At 45.0% G+C, this 24,376-nt stretch overlaps 1 protein-coding gene across 2 annotated transcripts in view; it reads right to left on the bottom strand.

Moving 5' to 3' along the window:
• Window positions 1-4,366: 4,366 nt before the first annotated feature.
• The window catches only part of RBM12B (RNA binding motif protein 12B), a 149,269-nt gene continuing 129,259 nt past the window's right edge, over window positions 4,367-24,376 (bottom strand). For both annotated transcript variants that reach the window (XR_014790057.1, XR_014790061.1), the window contains one exon: window positions 4,367-5,035. The gene's annotated coding sequence lies outside the window, so the exon portion shown is untranslated. The remainder of the gene's footprint in view (window positions 5,036-24,376) is intronic.

The raw sequence follows: 24,376 nt of genomic DNA, 5'->3' as shown, positions 1-24,376 counted from the left end.
AGCAGAAGTGTTCAGAAGACAGATAATGAGAGACAGGAAGGCCAATTGGCAAAACATTAAAATAATGAACATGGGATGGGATAGGATAGGATAGGATAGGATAGGAGTCAGAATAAGACTCTTAGATCACTCAATAGATGAAAATGACAAGTTTCAGAAATACAGGGCCAGAAAACAGACAGACGTCAGCTAGAGAAGTAATGTGAGCTGAAAAAGAAAGGGAAGAGTCAAAGATAGTGTCCAAGTTGTTGAGTTGGTTAGAAGACTGATGAGCAATGTTGCCAGCTGAGAGAGGAAGAGAAGGTAAAAATAACAGGGAGCAATGTAATAAATTCTGCATATTGAGTTTGAGATAACGATCTGATGTCCAAGCAGAAGTATTAGTAAGAATGGAAGGAGAAAAGGAATAGAAGGAGCTGGATATCATCAGCATAACTGTGTTAATTGCAGACCAAAGGAATGGGGATGATTGTCGAGAGGAAGAGGAGAAAGAGTCAAGAAAAGATGATGATGAAATGAGCTCTGAAGGACCCCAACAGAAAGAGGACATTGAAGAGAAAGTTTTACTTTATTCATATTAATTTTCCTTGATTCTTCCCACAAGCAGTGAAAATGTCCCTCTTTGGTCCACACAAGGATCAGGGTAGCTGTGCCCACATCTAGACCAGGCTTATGATCCAAGAGAGTGACTTATCCTCTGCCATAAGGTATGCTAGGGCCTGCAGTGCTGTAAGCCAGGGCCTGCAGTCCAGCAAGCTGAAGGAGCTGTGCTGTCCCATGGATCAGGCAAAGGGAAATGGCCAGACCCCTGTTATTTAGGATTGTATTGGTTGCCAGACAGTTTCCAGGCCCAGCTCAAAGTGTTGGCGCTGACCTTTAAAGCCTGAAATGGGCTAGGGCCAGTCTACCTGAACGAGTGCCTTCTCCCATACATTCCCGCGTGGTTGCTAAGTTCGGCTCCGGAGGCTGTTCTCTGGGTGTCACTGCACTGCCCACAATGGCATGACAGCCAACAGCCATGAGGATATTCATTCTCTTCAGCATTACCTCTGCTGGGCCATATTTTAACCCATGTGCCTCTGCAAGCAAGCTCTAAGAACTCACGTTGTTTTCTCCTAATTTGATTTTTAAAAATTAAATAATAATTGACAGTTTATATGAGCTTTATCAGGTCTCCCACCTCATTGCTATCAGTCCTGCTATTTCTGATGTCAGGCTGTGAGTATCGTTGCTTATGTAGCTAAATTGACACCACACACACGAGAGGAAAGTATTAGCAGGCCTTAGGGAAGTCAAGGTTTGCAGAAGTACAAAAAACCTTTTACAATAAACCCTAAAGAGGGAACCCCCAAAATCATCCTGTGCAGACTGAGTCTGCTCAGTGGTGATGGAACGCTGACTGACTGCTGTGGTGGAATGGAATGGAGTGGTTGCAACCCTGAGCAGAAGCAAACAATGCTGCAGTGTTTTGTTGCAGGTCACACTTGTCACGTGCAATCCAATTACTACTCTTGCCTACACTTTGTACTTGTTTCATAGCTCATACTCAATCTTTTATTTCCCACACCAAAATAAAATTGGAATATATCATTCAGTGATGAGATTTATCACTATTATTCCCTCTTCTTAGACGGTGAAGAGAGCATAATGTAATGGCACACTGGCTTTTCAGTGATCAGAAATCATCTTCCTTTTAGATATCCATAAAAGATTCATTTCCCTTTGATCAACCTAAAGCAAAGGTTATCACCTACTCTCGTTTATGCTTTTTTTATGGTAACAAGTGCTCTTTTTTCACTCTCCAGTACTATGGAATTACCATCATTTGAAAGAATTGTTTAGGTTCCTTGACCAGAAGAGGCATTTAACTGTGTCATGTGTGATGTATGGCACATTTAATTGCTCTTTGCAGTTATTCAAAAAGCATTCAGAAGTAATCATTTAACATTAATATCCTAGGGCAATCCGAGGTCACAGTACATTAAAAACTAATTCAGAGTGGTTGAAGAATGCATTTTTCATACACCAAGTAGTGCAATCCTTTCATGGGATAAAAAGTGATAGTGGCAATTCAGCGTGATGGGAGATAGGTTATTCCACAGATCTGCCATTGGCTCCATAGTCACGGTGAGGAGTTATGCATTTCTGTCATCGGAGCTCGACACACCGCTAGATCCAATTGAACTCAAACACTCATGTTAGCTTCTAATGAATAAAGTCTGGCATGCTGAAAAGCCAACTGGAGCTACTTGTTTTACAAAATGTAGTGAAGGAAGGGTTTGATGCTGCAGTTATAATTGACCTTTCCATTCCCCACCCCCACCCCACTCCAAATTGAGAGGATACCATCATATGTCTTCCCACTCCAGTAATCTTTAGCAGGTGCAGAAACTCTGCAGTCCCACCTCTTTTTCTTTCTTTCGTTTTAAAGGTGACTATGAGGAACCATGACAGAGATTTCAAAATTACCAATACAGCAGAGAGAGGGAATTTATTCTCTCTCTTTCATGATACTAGAACTCATTGGTCACCTGCTCTAATATATATTAGCCAAACTTGTCATATATATATATATATATATATATATATATGCCATCTAAGTTAATGGCCATTATTGTCACAACTTGTGACAGTGAGTGTCATGTTAATTATGCATTGCCAGAAGAAATACTTTTATTTTGTCTGTCCCAGACCTATAACAAATCAGGACAGATAAAAAGATAAAATAAAAATATTTATCCTGGTGAGCCAAAATTGATTTGTGACACCCGCTATCTCAAGGTGTGACAATAATGGCCCTTAACTCAGATGGCTTTTAAATATATATATATTAGAGAAATTTGTGGATGAAAGGTCTGTCAATAAATATGAACCATGGTAGTTAGATGAAAACTCCATTTGCAGGAGAAGTCTATCTCTGAATACAAGATGAAGCAAAAAGCCAACACTTTTTTGGCAATGCTTGTGAGCTACATGAGGCTCGCAGTCAAGTTGGAAACATAATGCAGGACAATCCAGCGAGGCAATGTCAAATCCTGACTTCCCAACTCTGTGGCTCAGGTTTCAGTAAAGCCTTTATTGCAGCAATTCCAGTAATTTGCTTTGAGCCTTTACAGTCCCAATATGCATCAGCAAAGAACAGGTTATAATTCATTTTCTTAACAAGGTCCATTTCTGGTATTCCCATTAAAAGATCCAGACAGACTCGAGTTCAGAATACAGAATAAATCCAAAGGAGTTTATAGTTCCAACAAAGAAACATTTCATGTTAGAAAGATGTTGGATCCAGCAAACACTACTGCCTGTTGCTCTCATTAATATAGGGGAATTGTTCTGTCCTCTGAAGTTCATGTCACATCCTAGGACACACCCCAGATGCCTCCTCCCCTGCAGAGTCCTCCCTCTGTAGCCCTGTTCCCATGGAAGATGTCCCTGGTCAAGAAGCAGAGGCCTCCATTAAGGTCAGGTTTCTCAGCTGTGGAAGATGGGATGGGGTCCTGAGTCTCACCCCCTCTCGGCTCGTAAGAACTGAGTTCTCGGGCGTCTAGCTTCCCATGGCTAGGCCTGACTCTACAGCTTCCCCATCTGACTCAGAATCAGTGTCACACACTATAGCTCCCTCCAGACTGGGACAAGGCCTGACAGGCAAATCTTTTTCTTCTTACACTGCACATAATCAGCTCTCTTGCCCACAAGGTATTTGTTGTCAACTTCAATGAAAATGACAGCTCCACATGCACAAATGAAGTGCTATGATAGGGGAGTCGTTTCATACAAAAGCTCTGTGAGCACACAGGAGCACACAGGAGGCTCTAGAGTAGGATGGTTATGTTTCCACACACAAAAGCAGCCAGCTCACTTTTTAGCATGGAGTGGTATTCCATGGCAAATTTGGGCATCCTGTCCCCAGTGCACACCCGTATCTATTTGCTCCAGAACCTCCACAATCCATGCCCAATGTGGCAGGGTCTGAACATTTGGTACTAGTTCCAGGTGATGCCATCATCACCAAAAACTCAGATGTGGAGATCTCAGACTGCAGACTTCATGGACCAGCTCTGCCATTAGGCAGAGTGAGGCATCCACCTTAGGCAGCAGAGGAGGTGTCAGGGACCAGCAGTGAGGTATTGGAGGGGAGAGCTGTGTGTGTCATTCAATGTGCTCTGTGCTCTCCCCAAGCTAGCCTGATGCCCTCAATGTGGTGTGGAACACTGCCCCATTATTTTTATTATTTATTTTATTTAAAACATTTGTATCCCTCCATGTATTAGTAAGATCTCAGGAAGGTAGACAGATAAAATAAATGTAAACTATAAAACAATGAATAATTTAAACAGCTAAAAGCATATGAAACCATTAAACAAGCTAATACCAATTAGAAAATCTAAAACAATAAAACAGTTCAAACAGTATGCAACTTAAGGGAATTCATTTAGCCCTCAAAGGCTTTGGTGAAAAGCCTTGTTTTGACTTGGCCCTGAAACAAAACCAACATCTGTGCAAATCGGGCCTCCAAGTGGGGGAAGGCATTCCACAACTGGGGTGACACAGCACAGAAGGCCTTCTCCCACATCCCACCATAGAGTATCTCTTGCATTGGTGGTACGCAGAGGAGGGCCTCCCCAACAGATCTCAATCCTCGGGCAGGCATAGAGGCACTCCCTCAAATATTGAGGTCCCAAGCAAGATTCAGCTGCCAGTCCAGTTGGCTTCTGTATATGGAATGTGGGAAAGCATCTTGTCTTTGCCTTGGGCAGCAAAATGTCTTGGTTGGGTCGGCCTTGGGTGGTGCTGGGGGAATAATGCCCTTATCATTTTGCAGAAGCTCATGTGCCCTCTCTCTCTTTCTCTCTCTCTCTCCCTCTCTCTTTCTGTCACACACACACACACGCACACACACACACATCACAATAGTTATGCTTTCATTTGCAAGAACAACTTCATCTTACTTAGAGTTGCCACCAAATTCCTGAATAAACCAGAGTCTGTGCCCAGTCTGAAATGTTCGGGGGCAGAATATCTCTGAGCACCTGTCCTGCTGGTGACAAAGAACAGAGGGTGGCCATTAAGCATGTGCACTGGTGGAGAGATGTCATTTCTTCCTTTCCTTTTTGAGATTTAAAAATACGTTTGTAATTTATTTATTTCGTAGAAGTTTCATTTGTATGTCATCAGATTTAGTTCCTTCATTTTTCAGATTCCAATTACAAAAATGATGGGTGAAGGGGGAAAGCCCAACCCCAAACAAGTACCTTATTGCCCAAGGGACCTTGGTAGGGGGTGAACTCCCCCGCCCCTCAGCCAGCTTTTCTTTCCCCCCATGCAAGCTAATAGAGACAGCAATGACAGAGTGCAGTGCAAATCATTAGATTCCAAATTGGGGGGGGGGGGGAATATGGAAATGAAATTCTAATCAAATTAAACTTTAATTTGGAATTTGTTAATTAGGATTCATTTTAATTTGCATTGATCAAATCCAAATTAAATTTTAATGGGACTCTTTCATATATATTTTTTTGCTTTCAGATTAAACAAACCCATAGTCCTGGTGGCCACCACCTCTGTGCCCTGCTTGTGAGCTTCTGGTCAGTAGGGGCTGGCTGGCGAAAGTTGGAAGCTGGCCATGGGTCCTATTTTAGAGAGAACAAGCCTGTGTTTGAAGGTGTCCTCTGTTTGAAGGACTGTCTGGTCCAATTTTGGTTTAAAGATAAAGCACCATAAGAGGGCAAAGCAGGGACCCATCACCAGTTAGCGTGTGCACAACAGACAGAGCAGCAGGCACAAGTGGAGGCTGGTGGCTCTGATTTCCCTGGGGCCGTGAACCCATTCTGAACCCTAGCCCCAAATAGCATCAGCACCTTGGGTAGCTGCTTTAGAGTTCTGGCTGGTTCTGAGTGGAACCCAGAATGGATTCACAGCCCCACCAAACTCAGAACCACCAGCCTCCACTGCCAGGCACACACAGTGGTGCAGCTGGGGCTGAACCTTGAAGCCAAAGATCAGGGCACCAGAACCTGGGGGTGGGGGGATGACCCCCCCCCCAGAGAGTGGCAGGTGATGAGGGTATCAGGGCAGCAGAAGCAAACTCCATTTTCTTCTTGTAGTCATGATGGTGCTATCATTAAGGGAGTTTAAAATGCAAAACTGCACATGCTCAGAGTATTATTTTTTATCACGGTTGACAAATAGCTTTGTTGCTGTTATTGTTCTAACACATCAGGAATGCAGATGCAGCTGTAAAGCATGGGAGGGTGGTTGGGGGCAGGGGGCAAAGGCAAACATGGTGTGCTTCACAATGGAAATAATACACACGGCTGTCTAAAGGGGGCCCCCACAGGCAGGGACGTATGGATGGTGCAAAGTTCATTCCGTCTGTGTTTCATGGATTGTCAGGTGCCTTTCGCTCCACAGTCCACCCATCCATCGGATTTTTCTTCCAGTTTCCAAATTTGTGCAAATGCGCACGTGCACAAATGCGTGTGTGCGAAAATGCACGAATTCCCCCAAAGTGTGCAAAATCCCCCCAAATGTGCATTTTCACACTTTAGCCTCTGGTGAAATGTGCATTTGGGGCCAGTTTTTTTTATTTTTTGCTTATTTTTCTATGACAAAATTTGTGCAAAATCAGGAAAGTTGGAAAGACAGTCTGCAAGTCCTCAGAATCCATCTGACTGGGGAAAAGTCAGCCCGGTATGGAATCCATCAGTTGAATTCATCAAAATCAGAACTCATTTGGCTCCATTGTGGATTTCTCCAACATCCCTACCCACAGGACCATTAAATCTAGGGTCTGAAATTACTTAACTGCACTGCTAGGCAGGTAGGTCACCTGGTCCCAGCCTTCTCCACTACGGTCAGATGTATAATATTTCTAATTAAATCACAATCATCATTTCTAAATGTGCATCTATACATATAAATTAGTACATGCAGATTTGATGCAAATCTGTGTCCCCTTTTGCCCTCCTTTTGGGTGATGTGTAAGTGGCCACCCTACACAGTTGGAAACAGGATACAGGGTGCAATGGACCCTCATCCTGATCCAAAATGCTGCTCTTGGATGTGCTAATTGCTACCCAAAGGCAAATAAGCAAAGGCGTCATCAAAGAGAATCTGGGTAGTTCTTCAAGGCCCATCTGAATCTATGCATTTTACACATCACCCCAAGTGTGAATGAAAAGCATACAAGCAGGGAAGGGAAAGGGTGAACCAGTCAGCCTGCTTTGTTTGCTCATGATCTGGGGGTGAAAAATTAACTTTAGCATCTTAATTTAATTAGCCCACTTCTTATATGTAACCCATTGCTCTGGGGGCTTAAACTAACCAGAAGTCAAACCCAGGTGTCAGCAGGTGACAGCTTTCACATTAATTCACAACATTTTCTGACCTCTCCCTCCACACTGCCACTAATGATCTTCAGCATTAAGTGCAAGGTTAGATAAAACCCTCCATGTTAAAAATAACCACCACCTCAGCCCCCTCCCCATGTGAGGAATTCTACCACAAAGGAGAGATTAGGACAGCCAATTTAATGACTTAATACTGTACAATATAACATCATTCCAGTTGAATAACTTTTAATTTATTATAATGCATAGATGCCAATTATGCCTGATTTATTAAGAGAAGTTCAGCAGTACTCGGGCCGTGTGTTTTGAGGGGTTGCCATGGCACCAGGCTTTCACAAGGACAGCTTAAGGATCATTAAAGTGTCAAGGTGATAAGTTTTGACACTTAGTGAATTTAATGATGGATGATAATAACGCTACCTCTTCACATTGCAAAACTTCTCAGATTCAACCTAGGCCACATACATTCCTGATTTATATTCAATATTTTAGAGAAAGCCAGGTGAACCTGGTAGTGGAGTTTCTGGTTGTGTAGTCAACGCTCACTTCATTTTATTTATTCATTCATTCATTCATTCATTTGAAACATTGGAGACCGCTTTTCCAAACCAACTAGGGTCTCCAAAGCAGCTTGAAAAATAATGGGTAGAGTCCAGAGCTTTGGGCGGGAGTTCCACTCAGGGAACATGCTTCTCTCAAGTCTCAGCTCTCCTTTCCCCCTGCAAGCCCTGTGCCCATGAAAATCTGCTCCAGAAAGTCAGGCCCTCCAGAACAGAATGGGAGATAGCTCAGGGCGCTGTAAGGGACAGGGACAGCATCAAGGGTGGGCACCTTGGGCCCCTGCCAAGGGCCCACACCTTGGGAGGGGGCCCCTGACAGGAGCCCCTGGAGTTACTCCTCCTCTTCACCATGTCAACCTGCTTGTTCACCTGCCTCTCGCTCTGGCCCAGGCAATGATGGAGGTGAGAAGGAGAAGCAGTAGGTGCCACTGCCTACTTGCTCCCTGGCTGTCTGCCTGCCAAGCAAGCAAGTGGTAGCAATGATGAAAAAGAGGAGGAGGAGCAATAGCAGCTGGTGACAATGGTGGTGGGAAGGTGGACTCATGGAGGGAGGGGCCCATTGAGGATGCCTTGCCCAGGGGCCCTCAAAAACCTGTAGCCAGCACCAGTAAGGGGAAGAGGGAATCATTGACTCCCAGCCAACTGCCACCCATGTTGCCCAGTGCTTTCTACTGATGCTCATGGAACCCCCTCACACCTGTGAGTGGCTGCCCAGAATGCTTCAGGGAGCTCCACTGTGTCCCTTAGAGTGATGTCACTGCCAGCACAGCAACGTGAATATCAACTGGGTTGATACCACAGTTGCAAGGGGAATGGAGTCCCAATCCAAGGCTCGTCAGATGGCCACGTTTCCTTCCCCACATAACCAGGTGGTCCCCATATTTCACCCCTGATTGTTTGGAGGTTCCCCAGCTTTTGCACATTCACCCCCATTCTAAAAGGTTGAAATTAGAGCTGTGCGCAAATGGCCTCTCAGAATTCTCCAGCCTATTTGTGGGGAGAGAAATTGGGGCAACAATTTCACCGAATTTCTCCTAGAGGAGGAGAAATTCTCCAACAGTTTCTCACAGATAGGGTTCACTATTGGCAAGGTTTTCCTGAGGGTTTTTGGTTTATTGCACTGCTACTGCAGGTGGCAACAGCATCAACTGTGTTGTGGCTTCCACTTTTTTGAGGCAGAATTTTGAATTTCTTTTGGTGGTCTTTTTGAGCTTCGCTAATCACTGCAAGGTGGCCGAGGGTGCTGTGTGTGTTCTCTCTCTCTCTCTCTCTCTCTCACACACACACACACACACATCTTTCCATTGCTCTGCAGCCTCCCAGGCCACCTGCACACTTTCTGAACTGAAAAAGCCCCATGGGAGGAATTGCCTCATAGTAGTCATAGAATAGTAGGGTTGGAAGGGGCCTACAAGGCCATTCTGTCATGACGGCTTCTTCATGACGGCCTTAACTGAAGTGCAGGAAGCCAAGAAGGCTACAGTCTTCCACAGAGGTTACTGTACAATGACAGACAGGAGACTCATGCACTCTGCTCAGCCACCTCACAAGTAAGGTAAGCACAATCACCCCAAACCCAAGCCATGAAAATGTCTCTGAAATTTCTCCTCCTTTGAATTTCTTTTTGAAAGCAAATTCTTTTCTATCAAACTGAATGAGAATGGTCGGGAAAATGTGGGAGAAATGTTTGACCCAGCACTAGTTGAAATGCCTCTCCCAAGGCTTAGGTACTGGCAGGAAGAGCTTTCAGCTAAAATATGCTGGGGTTTGGGGCCCCGCCCTTTTGACTTTAGCCCCACCCCTTGCATTTGCCCCGGCCCACCCTGACAACTTCTCCAAATTGAATTCCGCCCTCAGGCTGAAGGAGGTTCAGCATCCCTACTGTGCAAGTAATCGGAGGAAAGGACATCATGCTCAGCTATGTATGTTTGAGGATGGATCCAAATGTGTCCTTCTGTGAATGGAAGGACTCCTTCCATTCACAGATGGGCCTCGCCAAGGAATGGAAGGGTCTTGGATCCAGTGGAGCTTCTGCAAATGGAAGTGAGGAGGGAGGTGATCGTCACTCATTCCCTCTTCCCCTTGCAGCCCCCTGAACTGTCTCTGAGCAGGGTGTCTGTAGGGGCCTCCCTGCTCTGAGAATAGTGGATGCCTTCATACTATGGTACATCCACACTGGATGCATTGTAGAATGGAGGATGCATCCAGTATGGTGGCTTAATTTTTCAAAGCACATTCCAGCCCTCCCCAAGGCATCCAGCTTGAGAATCTTTGCTCTGTGTCTTCGACAGCCGTCTGACAAAGAGAAATTTAAGATGTAGCTTTTCCCATCACATTTCTTCAATGTAACCTGCTTAATTTATGTGATCAACCTCTAACAATGAGGAGAGACTCCTTGTATCATAAGTCTGTTATATGGTAATGACTATAAAAATGGATTCTTCATGACCGCCGTCTGTGCTCTAGGCAGTTCTGGCTCCAGGTTTCTGAGAGCCCCTGGGCAAGATAACCTCAGTGGGCCTCCTCCCTAGTGACCCTACCTTTTCTCCCTACCTTTATCACTCCCCATTCCCTTTCTCATCATTGCTGCATCCTGCTTGCTTGACAGGCAGAGAACCACTGAGTAAGTAGGCAGTGGCATCTACTGCTTCCCTTTCTCACCACCACCATTATCTGGGCCAGAGCAAGAGGTACATGAACAAGCAGGTTGCAATGTTGAAGAGTAGGAGTTGCTCCAGGGGCTCTCATAAGTGGGCCCCTACTGGGGTGTGAGCCCTTGGAGGTGCCTGACCATACCTACCCTTGACACCAGCCCTGGCTGTAGGGGGAAGCCACTGAGAACTAGCATGGTGCGACAGAGAGATTGTTGAATTTGGACCATATTATAGACTTGGCTTCCAAACCCTGTTCAACCATGAAGCTTGCTGAGTGAGTTGGACCATTCACTATCTGTCACCCTAACCTACTTCGCAGGGGAGTTGTGAGGAAAAAGTAGTAGCCTCTATGTTAACCCACTTGAGCTCGTTCTGCGAAGGGGGAGATACAAACATGATAAATAATAAATACATGCTCCATAATGTAAGCAAAGTAAGATAATGCAGATAATTATATTTTACCCAATTTACTCAGTGCTCCTTGAATTTTGTAGGCACCAGATTTGGAATTTTGGAGTCTAGGCTCCTTGCATTCCTCTCACCTCTTTCCAAGACTCCCTCCTGGTGGTAGTCTTCTTAACAGCTCTTCAGGCAATTCTTTGTAACGTTTCATTCTCGCTCAGAGTTCCACTACGTTGCTTTACTCAGTCAAAGAACAACTAAAATTACTGCATAACCTGTCTTAGTCGCCGTGCCGTGCCAAACACATGAAAAAAGGCCCCCATCAAATACTTTTGGATGAAGAGTAAAGGAAACTACAAAATGTTCATGAATATTCAGCTCTCCAGAAGGGAGACCAAACATCTCAGATCCATTTGTGATTAAGAATTATTTGGTCAGCTCTGTCACTGCCTTATCACTGCCAAAGCCTTCGTAGGCTCTCAGAGCGATACATGCGGTAATGCTAGTTTCATGATATAATGATGGGAGTAGGAGTAATAAAAATGTACTTCTGTCAAAACTAATCTGTTAATTGGAAAGTTTGTGGCAAGCATTTCTGTCATTTGTATCTGGCTCTCTGCTTGGAGGGAAATGGAGCTGTTTTCCTTAAGCCGCGAGTTGCCTATTGTGTAGGTAATTACAGGGCCTACGTTGACCTGGCAATGAGGTAGTATATATCTAAATACCTGAAGTGAAGGAGAAAAAACAGAAATGAAAGCCGAGGCCCCATCTGCCAGACTGTAATGACTGTGCTATTTGAAGGCAGAAAGGTTTGTCTGAAGCAGCTGGTTTCTCTCCAAGTGACCTTTTAGCATTTCTGCTTTTGCCGTCTGACAGATGTGTCAACTCAATAATTTCAAAAGCCCCTGAGTAAATAACCAATTGTGAGCAAGGATGACCCAAAGCGATGACAAAATGGGTGTGCGCAGCACATTATAGAGCATAATATCTACTGAAAGAACCAGGAACATTATCGGAAGGAGAAAAAACATTTTACTCTTATTTTTGAGTAAATGGGTTTTCCTGACTGCAGATCCGTTCTTTTCGGCGGGAGGGGCAGGAGAGAGAAGAGGACTGCGGAGTGAATAGAATGGTATTGTGATGTGTTTGCCCTTGGAAGACTTCTATTAGCTGGTTGCAGGACTCAGGTGGTGTGTCAGAGCTCAAAATGGAGTCCTGCTCCCTCACTCAGCTCACAGGTGGGGAGAGCTACCAAGGCCTATGTTAATTGGCTTTGTGAACGATCGGGAAGCCGCAGAGAGCCAACTGCAATCAAGCCAGGTCTGACAGAGTTTAAAAGTCTTCAACTGAGTTTTCAGAAGGGAGTCTCAAATGCCGCTTCCGTAGCTGACTCAAAGCCTAGCAGAGGCAAATGCTAAAGCAACACTGAAATGGCTAGAGGATATTAAAAATCCTCAGCATTTGGGTAATGTATTGGACAAAGCCTAGGATGTATGAAATTATTGTTTAGGGCTTTGTACACTAGTACTAATACCTTAAATCTGCCCTGGTAACAAATAGGCAACCAGTGCAGTTCCCTCAGCAAAGGAATTACATGCTGGAAAGGGGCAGCATCCTGACAACAGCCGAGCTGCTGCATTCTACACTACCTCCAGCTTCCGGAGCAGCCTTAAGGGCAGCCCCACATAAAGTGCATTGCAATAATCCAGTCTTGAGGTTACTAATGCCTGGATCACTGTGGCCAAGCTATCCCTGTCCAGGAGAGGCCATAGCTGGCAAAGCAGCCCAAGCTGGTAAAAGGCACTCCAAACTGCCACAGCCAATTGGGCCTCCAGTGATGGATTTAGGAGAACCCCCAAACTGCAAATCTGATCTTTCAGAGGGAGTGCAACCCCATCTAGAACAGGCAATGACCTTACCTGTTCTGGTCGGGGCATCCACTGGGGAGGAGGTGCTCCGTCCCTCCCCCCGGAATCCTTGATGGGGGAGGAGGCTATCCGGTCCTCCCCCACCCCCCCAGAATCCTGCCCGGCCGGCTCTGCTTCGCAGCCACACTTCCGGCCACGGACGGGCTGGTGCGGACACAAATGGCGGCCGCCATAGCCTATTCCAGGCTGCCGTGATAGGCTACGTAAGGATTTACGTAGCCTATCACGGCTACCCCCCCCAAAAAAAAAAGGCATACGCAAATTGCCATTTGCCATTTGCGTTCCCTATTTTTCGCCATTCTAGCCTACGTAAATATTTATGTAGGTAATTACGGTGAAAAAAATGGTACCTATCATAGAGGTGTTCCTACACAAGAAACCTGCAAAATTTCAGAAGAACAGATGCAGGGGCTAGGGAGTTAGGATGAATGAAATACAGTTTAAGGTGGTGGTAGGTGGAGGTGGGGTTGTGCTCAGTTGGCACCAAAGTCTCAGAAAGTGCAGTAAGGCAGGGGTGGGGTGGGGGAGAATGGATATGGGGCAAGCCGTGGCAGAAGCAAAAGGAGTTGAAGATCCAGTGAGCATTTTCCAAGCAAGCACCTGATGCTACACTTCCTCAGTCCTTCCTGGCATGGAACTTGCAAGTACCACCTTTACCAGCAGCAGGCACTGTACTTGAGCAGCAGAGTGGAAGGTTCAAAGTTGAGTGACTGCACTGAACGGTCAAAGGACTGAAAGCAGCAAAGTGTTTAAAAACCCAGATTGGATTCACATGACCAGGTCTGAACATGGTGAATTCACAACAAATTGGCTTTTGGGGAGATTCTGATGAAGAGGCCATGCAAATCCCCAACACATGTCAAGATGATCATGCCTGTTTATTTCATCCCTGATAGCGTGCCAATCCTTTGCATCCTTTCCATTAATGCCTTGTCTGTCTGGAGTTCTCTGAGCAAGGACAATGCCATGGACATTCTGTACAACATCTAGTATGCCACTGGCACTAAATACATGTGAAACTAGTAGTAGCTGTAGTCCAACCTTCTCCAACCTGGTGCCCTCCAGATGGTTTGGACTTCAACTCTCATCATCCCCAGCCTGCATGGCCAATGGCCAGGAATACTGGGAGTTGAAGTCCAAAATGTCTGGAGGGCACCAGGCTGGGGAAAGCTACCATAGTAGGACACCAACCCCACTGGCAAATATTCTAAAAATAGCATGAACTGCAATCTTGCCACATGTTGGAGCACCATTATACAAATTCGCCTAACTAAAATCCTCTATAGAACGTACCTCAGAGTAATTGTACCATGTGAATCATTGGAGGGATTTATTGTTTCATATTCTCATTTCCCTGAGTGGGAAGCCAGACCTTTACAGAATCAATTCCGTTTGCAGGAAAGAAAACCCAAGATGGCAAACAGTGTAATACAAAGGTACAATTGCACAGTTATTACCGAGTTGCAGATTCAAGCCCACAGGAGGCCATGCCAATTGGGGGTTGGACTCGATGATCTTGTAGGCCCCTTCCAGCCCTACTATTCTATGATTCTATGATTGCAGTGCCACATCAGCACCCTGAAATCCTCAAAGATACTTATTTGAAGAGACCTCAGATAAAGTAGTTCTAGGAGTCCATCAAGGTGAAGGAATACATCAGTGTGAAGAAATAATAATAGTAATAGTAATAATATTATTACTATTAATAATATGGTCTTGAGGCATAGTCTGAAGGCATGTGAGGCAGCCACCTCGCTGAAGCTAAGCAGGTCTTGGTCTGGTCAGCACTTGGAGGGGAGACCACCTGGGAACCACATGTAGCCACCTTGGGTTCCACAATGGAAGAAAGGTGGGATATAAATGTTATAAATAAATAACAGTAATGATGATGATAATAATACCACCGCCATAAGAGGCTATAACAAAACTTGGTAATGAATGTTCCCTTTACCCTCATTTTGCTAATATGCTACCTTAGATGATTTTCAGCCCTGGCAATTCAAAGAAAATGCTGACGGCAGTTGAGGCTGACTGAGGGTCCATGTTATCACCACGTTTTTAAAAAGCCAGTCTCAGAAGGCACTGATGGGTAAGAAACGTCCATGCTGGTGAAAAACAGATGGGATGTAATATCATAATATACTTTTGTGGGCAGAGAGGCGAGGCGGTTCGCCGCTTCCCCTGCCCACCTCCCATCCCCTGCACAGACATATAGACGAGGGACACAGATGACATCGCTGGGCCTAATGGCCCTTTCACTATTTTTTTTTTTTATTTCTCAGCTGGGAGTTGCCTGCTTACATTTTTATAGTCACTTGTCCTTTTCAACTCTGAGCAGTGCAGCATTTGTTTGAAAAACAAAAGAACGTGAGCTGTCTTCCTCCAGATAGCTTTTGGTGGAAGAGATTATTAATAATGGACTGGGTGTGTTGGCTCTCAGAGTTGGGTGCGTTGCCTCTCCTAGGGACCTTTTGCCATGTTGTCAAGAAGCTGCATCCATTTCTCAAATGCAGGCTTGAAGGAGTTGTTGCCCCCCTCCCCCGACCTCCCCACTTGTGTCCTGTATGAGCCTCAGGGGCCCTGATTCAGCAGGTTTATGAGCTTTGGAAGGCTGTTCTTTACCAAGCCCATAGACCTCTGTTTGCTGGAGATCTCCCAAGTTTCAGGGAACTTTTCAAAGTCAGAGTCATATGCCTTTACCAAATTTCAAGAAGAAAAGCCTATACAAGAAGTCATAGAGCTAGAAAGATCATAGGTCATACTTGGCAGAAGACAGCCTGCTCTCTGAAGACATCCTCTATTTCAGGGGTGGGAAACTACTTTTGAGTATGGAGCTGGATAACCCCACACCCAGCCCTCCATGGGCCAAATGACATCAGGGGGTGTGGCTATGCCCCCTGATGTCATTTAGTCCCAGGCCGAAGCATCGTCTCGAGCTCCTCCAGCCAGTGTTTGGGCCAGGGACCCAGCTTTCCTGTGCATGGGCTTTCCCCGCGTGAGGAAGACCCATGTACAGCAAAGCCTCCCTGGCTGAGGTGGATGTGCCTTCCTCCATTTTGGGAGGATGTGTGGCAGGAGGAGCTGAGCCGTTTCAGTCCCTTTTGCTCTGTGGAGCGACGGGGACTGAGCTGACTTGGTTTGGTTCTTCCTGGGCATTCCTGGCAGAGTGAAGCAGTCCCCTTTGCACCCGACTTTGCTGCGTATGGGCTTTCTCCAGCCAGGGAAAAAGTATTTTACAATGATTTAAGCTGACTTTAAAGGTGATTTCCATAAAATTAAAAGTGACTTGTTTAGTGTTATGTGTAGTTTGCCCCTAAGTGCCTTTCTCGCATGAGGAATCTGCTGGGAATCCGCTGGGAACTCATACTGAAAGTTACTGGAAGGGGGCAATGTTGCAGTTACTTCATGAGAATTTGGACCACAACTAGCCTTAGGATCTCTGTAGCCTACAATGTGATTTCCTGTGATTTCTTCCTTTTGCTCCTCCTCTTTCTTCCCTCCTCTCTTTCCTCCTCTATTGCTGAGAGCATGTGTGTCTGTTCTTTCACTCCTCCCAGTGTAATAGAACACAAAACAGATTGAATAAACTCTTTTTGAAGCTCTATACTACACCTGCATTTTATATGCAGGAACATTTGTAAGTAAAACCAATAACCTTTTCTTCACCAAAGAAGGGTGTGGTCTCCTTTTTAGCCTGAGTTCTTGTGGGACTGGTAAACGCTCACTGTATTTTGCCTTTTTGTTTTTTCTCTGCTAATTGCCTTTGTAACAGGAGGCATCATTACGAAATAATCCCATCAGAATCCTTCTTGTACACACACATGTTATTGAGCAGCTAATAAATAAAGCCATGGAAAAAGCTTCACCTGTTGTATTCTTCCTGTAATGCAGCTGCTAAAGGCACAGGAACCCTCCAAGGGGGAAAAAAAAGACAACAACCCTAGTTGAGATGAATTTCTGAAGGCCAGAACAGTTCATGGGGCACAAAGCCAATAAGTAAAAGTAGGATTGCTGGGTTATTTAAATTGTTCTGTTCCTTTAACAGCTGCAGAACTCAAACAGCCTATATTTTATCCCCTTGTCAGGGAAAACCTCATATGATACCTTTCTGAGTGCCAGATTTCTGTTCAAGGCACAGGAGCAGGACTAGTTAAAAAGATGTCAACCTTAGGTGAAATAATCTTTATTCTAGCTTCTAGTTCAGAGTTTTTGTTTCTCTGGAATGAAGAATAAAAGGGTATCAAATTCTACCATCCTTTTAACTATTTAAAAACAGGAGACAAAGGCTTTGTCTACCTAACTGTGAGTGTATGTCTTCATGGCTGAGGAAATGGCTTTGGCCATCTTTCTCTGTCAAGGAGGACCAATTTCATTTGACAATTAATGTCCGGATGTTGAGTACTTTCCTCATTCTTTTATACAATCTGTCAAGGTGAGTAGTTAATGTTAAACATGGCAAAACTGAGTGGATGTTACTCTTACTAGAGAGCTCTCCATCAGTACAGGAGGTGAGGTGTTATATAGTAATGATGACAATTGTTTATTAGGGATGGCAGAGAATTTTGCCACGGATTCCAGTAAGGCCAGATTCTTTAGAATCCGGCCCCCCGGAATCCGTGGCGGAATGGCCTCCTGCCCCCCCCCCGCCCCGCCTGTGGAATACACTGGGATGGTACTTGCCTGGGGCGGATGCGGTGGATGCGGCGGCGGCGGTTCCGGCGGTAGATGCGGCGGCTGGTCTCCTGGCCGGCCGCAGCCAGGCTGCTGCAGCCGCCGTCCTTCCAGGCTGTCGTGATAGGCTACGTAAGAATTTACGGAGCCTATCACAGCTAACCCCCCCCCCCAAAATGGTGTACGCAAATGGTGGCGGCTACAGCGGCTGCCATTTGCATTCCCTATTTTTCGCCATTCTAGCCTACGTAAATATTTATTTACAGCAAAAAAAAGGGAACTGCAAATAGCATTCACTACGCATGGATTTGCATGGCCTCTTCATCAGAATCTCCCCAAAAGCCAATTTGTTGTGAATTCACCATGATCAGACCTGGTCATGTGAATCCAATCTGGGTTTTTAAACACTTTGCTGCTCTCAATCCTTTGACCGCTCAGTGCAGTCACTCAACTTTGAACCTTCCACTCTGCTGCTCAGCTACAGTGCCTGCTGCTGGTAAAGGTGGTACTTGCAAGTTCCATGCCAGGAAGGACTGAGGAAGTGCAGCATCAGGTGCTTGCTTGGAAAATGCTCACTGGATCTTCAACTCCTTTTGCTTCTGCCACGGCTTGCCCCATATCCATTCTCCCCCACCCCACCCCTGCCTTACTGCACTTTCTGAGACTTTGGTGCCAACTGAGCACAACCCCACCTCCACCTACCACCACCTTAAACTGTATTTCATTCATCCTAAGTCCCTAGTCTCTGCATCTGTTCTTCTTGTGTAGGAACACCTCTATGATATGTACCATTTTTAGCAACAAGAGGTGACAAAAAACACCAGGGGGAGGGGAAGCAACTCACCCCCTAACACACCAGTTTAAAGACATTCCTTCCATAAACACCATTATCCTAATCCTTCAGAAACTGGTCAGGCTCCTTACCTAGGGCCACCTCTATGACGTACGTCATATTCATACAATTTGACCACCACCCCAGACCCAGCGGGATAAGCAAAGCCCTTTTTCAAAAGCCCCAAACTGAAAAGGCTACTGTTATAGAATCACAGAATCATAGAATAGTAGGGTTGGAAGGGGCCTACAAGGCCATCGAGTCCAACCCCCTGCTCAATGCAGGAATCCAAGTCAGAGCATCCCTGGCAGATGGCTGTCCAGCCTCATCTTGAACGCCTCCAGTGTGGGAGAGCCCACCACCTCCCTAGGGAATGGGTTCCATTGTCGTATTGCTCTAACGGTCAGGACGTTTTTCCTGATCTTCAGCCGGAATCTGGCTTCCTATAACTTGAGCCCATTATTCCATGTCCTGCATTATGGGATGATCAAAAAGAGATCCTGGCCTTCCCCTCTGTGACAACCTTTCAAGTACTTGAAGAGTGCTATCATATCTCCCCTCAGTCTTCTCTTCTCAAGGCTAAACATGCCCAGTTCTTTCAGTCTCTCTTCATAGGGCTCTGTTTCCAATCCCCTGATCATCTTTGTTGCCCACCTCTGAACCCTCTCCAGTTTGTCAGCATCCATCTTAAAATGTGGTGCCCAAAACTGGACATAGTACTCCAGATGAGGCCTAACCAGTGCTGAGTAGAGGGGAACTAGTACTTCCCAGGATTTGGAAGCTATGCTTCTATTAATGCAGCCCAAAATAGCATTTGCCTTGTTTGAAGCCACATCACATTGTTGGCTCATATTCAACTTGTGATCTACAACAATTCCAAGATCCTTCTCGCTTGTAGTGTTGTTGAGCCAAGTATCCCCCATCTTGTAACTGTGCATTTGGTTTTCTTTTTCCTAGGTGCAGAACTTGGCATTTATCCCTACTGAATTTCATTCTATTGTTTTCTGCCCAGTGCTACAGTCTATCAAGATCCCTTTGAATTTCGTTTTTTGTCTTCCAAAGTATTAGCTATCCCGCCCAATTTTGTGTCATCTGCAAATCTGATCAGCATTCCTTGCACCTCCTCCAAGTCATTAATAACAATGTTGAAGAGCACTGGGCCCAAAACTGAGCCCTGCGGTATCCCGCTCGTTACCTCTCCCCAGTTTGAGAAGATCCCACTGATAAGCACTGGGTGACCAGCCAGATGGGTGATTAATAAATTTAATTAATAAATAATAAATAAATAAATAAAAATTGAGTCCAATTCTGTAGCCAACTGTGGATCCACTGGATCGTTGTTTCATCTAGCCCACTTAGTTTGCTCATCAGGATATCATGGGGCACTTTGTCGAAAGCTTTGCTGAAGTCGAGGTATATGATGTCTACAGCATTCCCACAGTCCACAAGGGAGGTTACCTGATCAAAAAATGAGATCAGATTCATCTGGCAGGATTTGTTCTTGACAAATCCATGTTGGCTTCAAGTAATCCCTGCATTGTTTTCAAGGTGCTTACAGATGTATTGCTTTATAATCTGCTCCAGAATTTTCCCAGGGATTGATGTCAGACTGACTGGTCTGTAGTTCCCAGGTTCCTCCTTTTTACCCTTTTTGAAGATAGGGACAACATTAGCCCTCCTCCTGTTATCTGGCACTTCACCCATCCTCCATGATTTCTCAAAGATAATAGACAGCGGTTCTGAGAGTTCTTCTGCTAGTTCCTTTATTACTCTAGGGTGCAGTTCATCTGGCCCTGGAATTTAAACTCATTCAAAGTAATTAGGTATTCCTTGACCATATGCCTATCAATCTCAAGCAGCAATCCTGCCCCTTCAACCTGTACTTCGCCTTTGCCAGGGGGGGTCATAGACCCTATTTTGGGAGAAGACCGAGCCAAGGTAGGAATTGAGCACTTCTGCCTTTTCTTTGTCATCTGTTATCATTTTGCCATCCTTATTTTATAGCTGAACCACCATTTCTTTCCTCTGTCTTTTACTATGCACGTAGCTGAAGAAAGCCTTTCTGTTGCTTTTAACATCCCTCGCCAACCTCAGCATGTTCTCAGCTTTAGCCTTTCTGATGCCATCCCTGCAATTCTGTGCTACCTGCCTGTACTCTTCCTTTGTCACTTGGCCTTCCTCCCACTTCCTATATGTGTCCTTTTTTATTTTCAGGTCATCTCGAAGCTTTTTGTGAAGCCACATTGGCTTCTTCTGTTGTCTTCCACCTTTACTTCTTGTTGGAAATGTTTGTAATTGTGCCTTGAGAATTTCCTTCTTTAAAAAATCCCACCCACCTTGGACTCCTTTTCTCATTAGAGTCACTTGCTATGGGACCTTATTTATCATTGTTCTAAGTTTATTAAAATCAGCTTTCCTAAAATCCAGGGTATGCATTTGACTACACTCAGCTTTCGCTTCCCTTAGAACCAAGAACTCAAATATAACATGGTCGCTTTCCCCCAGAGTTCCTGTAACTGCTACTTTATCCACTAAGTCATCTCGGTTGGTTATGATCAAGTCAAGGATAGCCAATCCTCTAGTTTCTTCCTCTAATTTCTGTAGGAGGAAGTTATCTGCCACACAAGTCTGGAATTTCCTGGAGGGGCCATGTTTTGCAGAATTTGTGTCCCAACAAATATCAGGGAAATTGAAGTCCCCCATTCCTACTACACCATGATTCCTTGAAACATTGGCTATTTGCTTTTCAAAAGTTTCATCCTTGTCTTCTCCTTGATTGGGTGGCCAGTAGTAGACTCCGACCACCATGTTCCTGGGGTTGGACTCGATGGCCTTGTAGGCCCCTTCCAACCCTACTATTCTATGATTCTATGATTCCTTTTATTCTTTGCTCCATTTATTTTAACCCAGATGCTCTCGATGGGGCTACCAAGCTCATCCTCCTGTATTTTTGTGCAGAGATATGTATTTTTAACATATAGTGCAACCCCACCTCCCTTTCTGTGCCTTCTCTTCTTTTTGAATAAGTTATAGCCTTCAATTGCTTTATTCCAGCCATGGGAGTCATCCCACCAAGTTTCAGTTACACCTATGAAGTCATAATTTCCCTCTTGTATTAAGAGTTCAAGTTTGTTCTATTTGTTTCCCATACTCTGGGTATTAGTATATAGACATCGAAGACCATGCGCTTCATAGTCTGGCTTTCTTCCTACGTGTTTCTGAAGACTATTATTGGTCGCTATTAGAGCTGTTCTCTCTGTTGTGGTGCATGGGCCTTTGTCCATTGTTACCCCCAACTTTACATCTCCCTTCCCCATAGGATTCAGTTTAAAGCCCTCCTCATGAAGTTCTTCATGCTGTGGCCAAACTAGGGATGTTGGAGAATGCCGCCATGGACTCCAGTGAGGCCGGATTCTTTAGAATCCAGCCCCCTGGAGTCCATGGCAGAACGGACTACCCCCCCCGCCACTCCCCGAAATCCCCCTGGAACAGACCTACCTGGTGGCGGCGGCAGCTCCAGTGGCGGCAGCGGCTCCGGGTCGTCTTCTGGCCGCTGCCAGGCTGCAGCCGCAAATGGCAGCCACTACACCAGCCGCCATTTGCGTCCCTGCCAAGCCATGATAGGCTACGTAAGTATCTATGTAGCCTATCACAGCAAAAGGCAGGAACGCAAATGGCGGCCACTGTGCCCTTTGCGTCCCTGTCTTTTGCCATGATAGGCTACATAGAGACTTACGTATCTTCAAATCTTCAAATTTTCGGAACTTAGAATTTTCGAATCTTCGAAGATCATGCCTGAATTAGAAAAAAAAATTGCAGAGAAGCCACAATTCTTCAAAGATAATGTCTTAATTTTTTTTTTAAAAGCTGAAGTGGTGGATAGAAGGGGCTAAAACTTAGTCTCACTTGAAGGGATAGAACAACGCCCTGCTCAATGCAGGAAGCCTGATTCCCAGGCAGTCGCCCGTCCAACTACTGACCGGGGTCAAACTTGCTTAGCTTCCGAGATCAGACAAGCACGTGCACATCCAGCCGTTTGCTTGTTGCTGAGGAAACATTGAGTGCTGAGGAAGCTATACGTTCAGTAGCCGGAAGACGAGATGGAGCGTCCAGAGCTGTGATTGGACTGGAGGGAATTACAAAAAACCGCCGTATATGGATAGGCGGGGGAGGGGGCTACAACCAGATGTGGTAGCAAAGGCGGAAAATCAGAGCACATTAAGGGGAAATACCGGGATATCAGGGTATTGAAAGCGGGAGCATGGAAACAGGAAATTCCGGTTCCAATTCAAGGCGGGTACTGCGTAGTATGAAAGACGGGTAGTGAAACCTCATTGGAAGCTAAAAAAAACCCATAAGTGTAGATCGGCCCTAGTAGAACTAGGCCCTATCTCCCAAAGTGGGTTGCCAGGAAGTCTCCTTGACCCATCCACAGATCTTGCCTTTGGAAAGGCAACTGGGCAGTCCATGTAGTCCTCCTTAGGGAGCCAGATTTGGCCCTGGGACCTGCAGTTGCTGACCCCTAGTAACATAAATGCTCCTGCCTCTGGCTTAATATCCCTGCAGTGCTGTCAACAGGAAAGGGTTATTCGTCTACCTGGCAGGCTCATGTCCTGATTCCAAGCCAAGAAGCATCATTCTGGCATATTTCTTCATTAGGTACACATTTTTGTTTACAGTTTTAGGCAACAGTTGTAACAGTTTAGTTCCCTCCTTGTAAACCTTTTTTTGGTTTTATTGGATGTGTAAATGTAATATTAACTACTGTGCCTGAAGAAAGCTATACTCTGAAAAATGGACAGATGTTCCCTACCGGGTAATGAGAAACATCTTTATCCAGCTTTCCTGACAAGACATAAATGAAAACGAACACATACCCACACATACGTTACTTTGCACTTGTCTCAGAAACATAATAAAACCAGGAGCTTCTTTCAAGAAGCAAAGGCAGATGAGCATGCGGTGCTCTTTATGTTTTCTAGAAAGTTGCATTAAAATGTAATCTTAAATTCTTTAACCGTCAATAGATTTAAAATCATCTTTCTGATGTGCACAATTTGTTTTAAGAATCTGGAAATGTTTGATCAGTGATTGTTGATGGATGGAAAAAGGATACTTACAGTGCAATCCTATGCACATCTAGTCAGGAGTAAGTCCACTTATTTTCAATAGGGCTTACTCCCAGGTAAGAATACATAAGATTGCAGCCCCAGTCCTATGATTCCTTGCAAGTGTGCAGGCTCCAGAGTCCACAGAAAGCTTATTCACACTTGCCTTTAAAGGCATGGGAGCCACGCCCGCTTTGTAACAAGATCCCATCCTTCTAAGATGTGCATATGAATGCTGGAGCTCTATGGGACTTTCTCATCAAAACAGGGAAAGGGAGTGATGATCTACTAAAAAGAGGGCCTTTTGAGTGATGGCACCCAAGTTGAGGCTTGCTTGGCACCTACATTGTGATCTTTTCGACGGTGCCAGATGTAGACCTTTCTATTCTCCCAGGAATTTTAGTCCTTCCGTTTTTGTTTCCAAATGTGTTGTTGTATTTTTAGATCTTTACACTGCTTCTGGCTTTTACTTTATACTGTGATCTTAAACTTTAAAAGTTTTAGATTATGTTTTGTCATGTTACTGCATTTTATGGTTTGAACCATTGTGAACTGTCCAGAGAGCTTTGGCTCTTGGATGATATAGAAATGTAATGATTAAATAATACTGTAAATAAGTAAAAATAAAACCAGATGGCAGAGAGCCACATTTTGGCTCTTCCCAGCAGGTTTTCCCTAATATTCTCAAGCATATTAGGAACATACCATGGGAAAGCAGTTCCCTTACCACTAGCAGTACATGTCAGAGGTGAGGAACATCCAAACTGCAGTCCAAATTGACTGCCAGGCCTCAGAATCCAGACCATGGAAGCCTCCACAGGCCACACCCCCGCCTGATGACACTCTAGCTGCTGCATGCCATGGTCAGTTTT

The sequence above is a fragment of the Heloderma suspectum genome, chromosome 4, assembly GCF_057233095.1.
Source record: "Heloderma suspectum isolate Gila_16-S chromosome 4, 16-S_ref, whole genome shotgun sequence".
Classification (NCBI taxonomy): Eukaryota; Metazoa; Chordata; class Lepidosauria; order Squamata; family Helodermatidae; genus Heloderma; species Heloderma suspectum.
The sequence above is the reverse complement of the archived record's forward strand: the minus strand, read 5'-3'. Positions and strand labels throughout refer to the sequence as shown.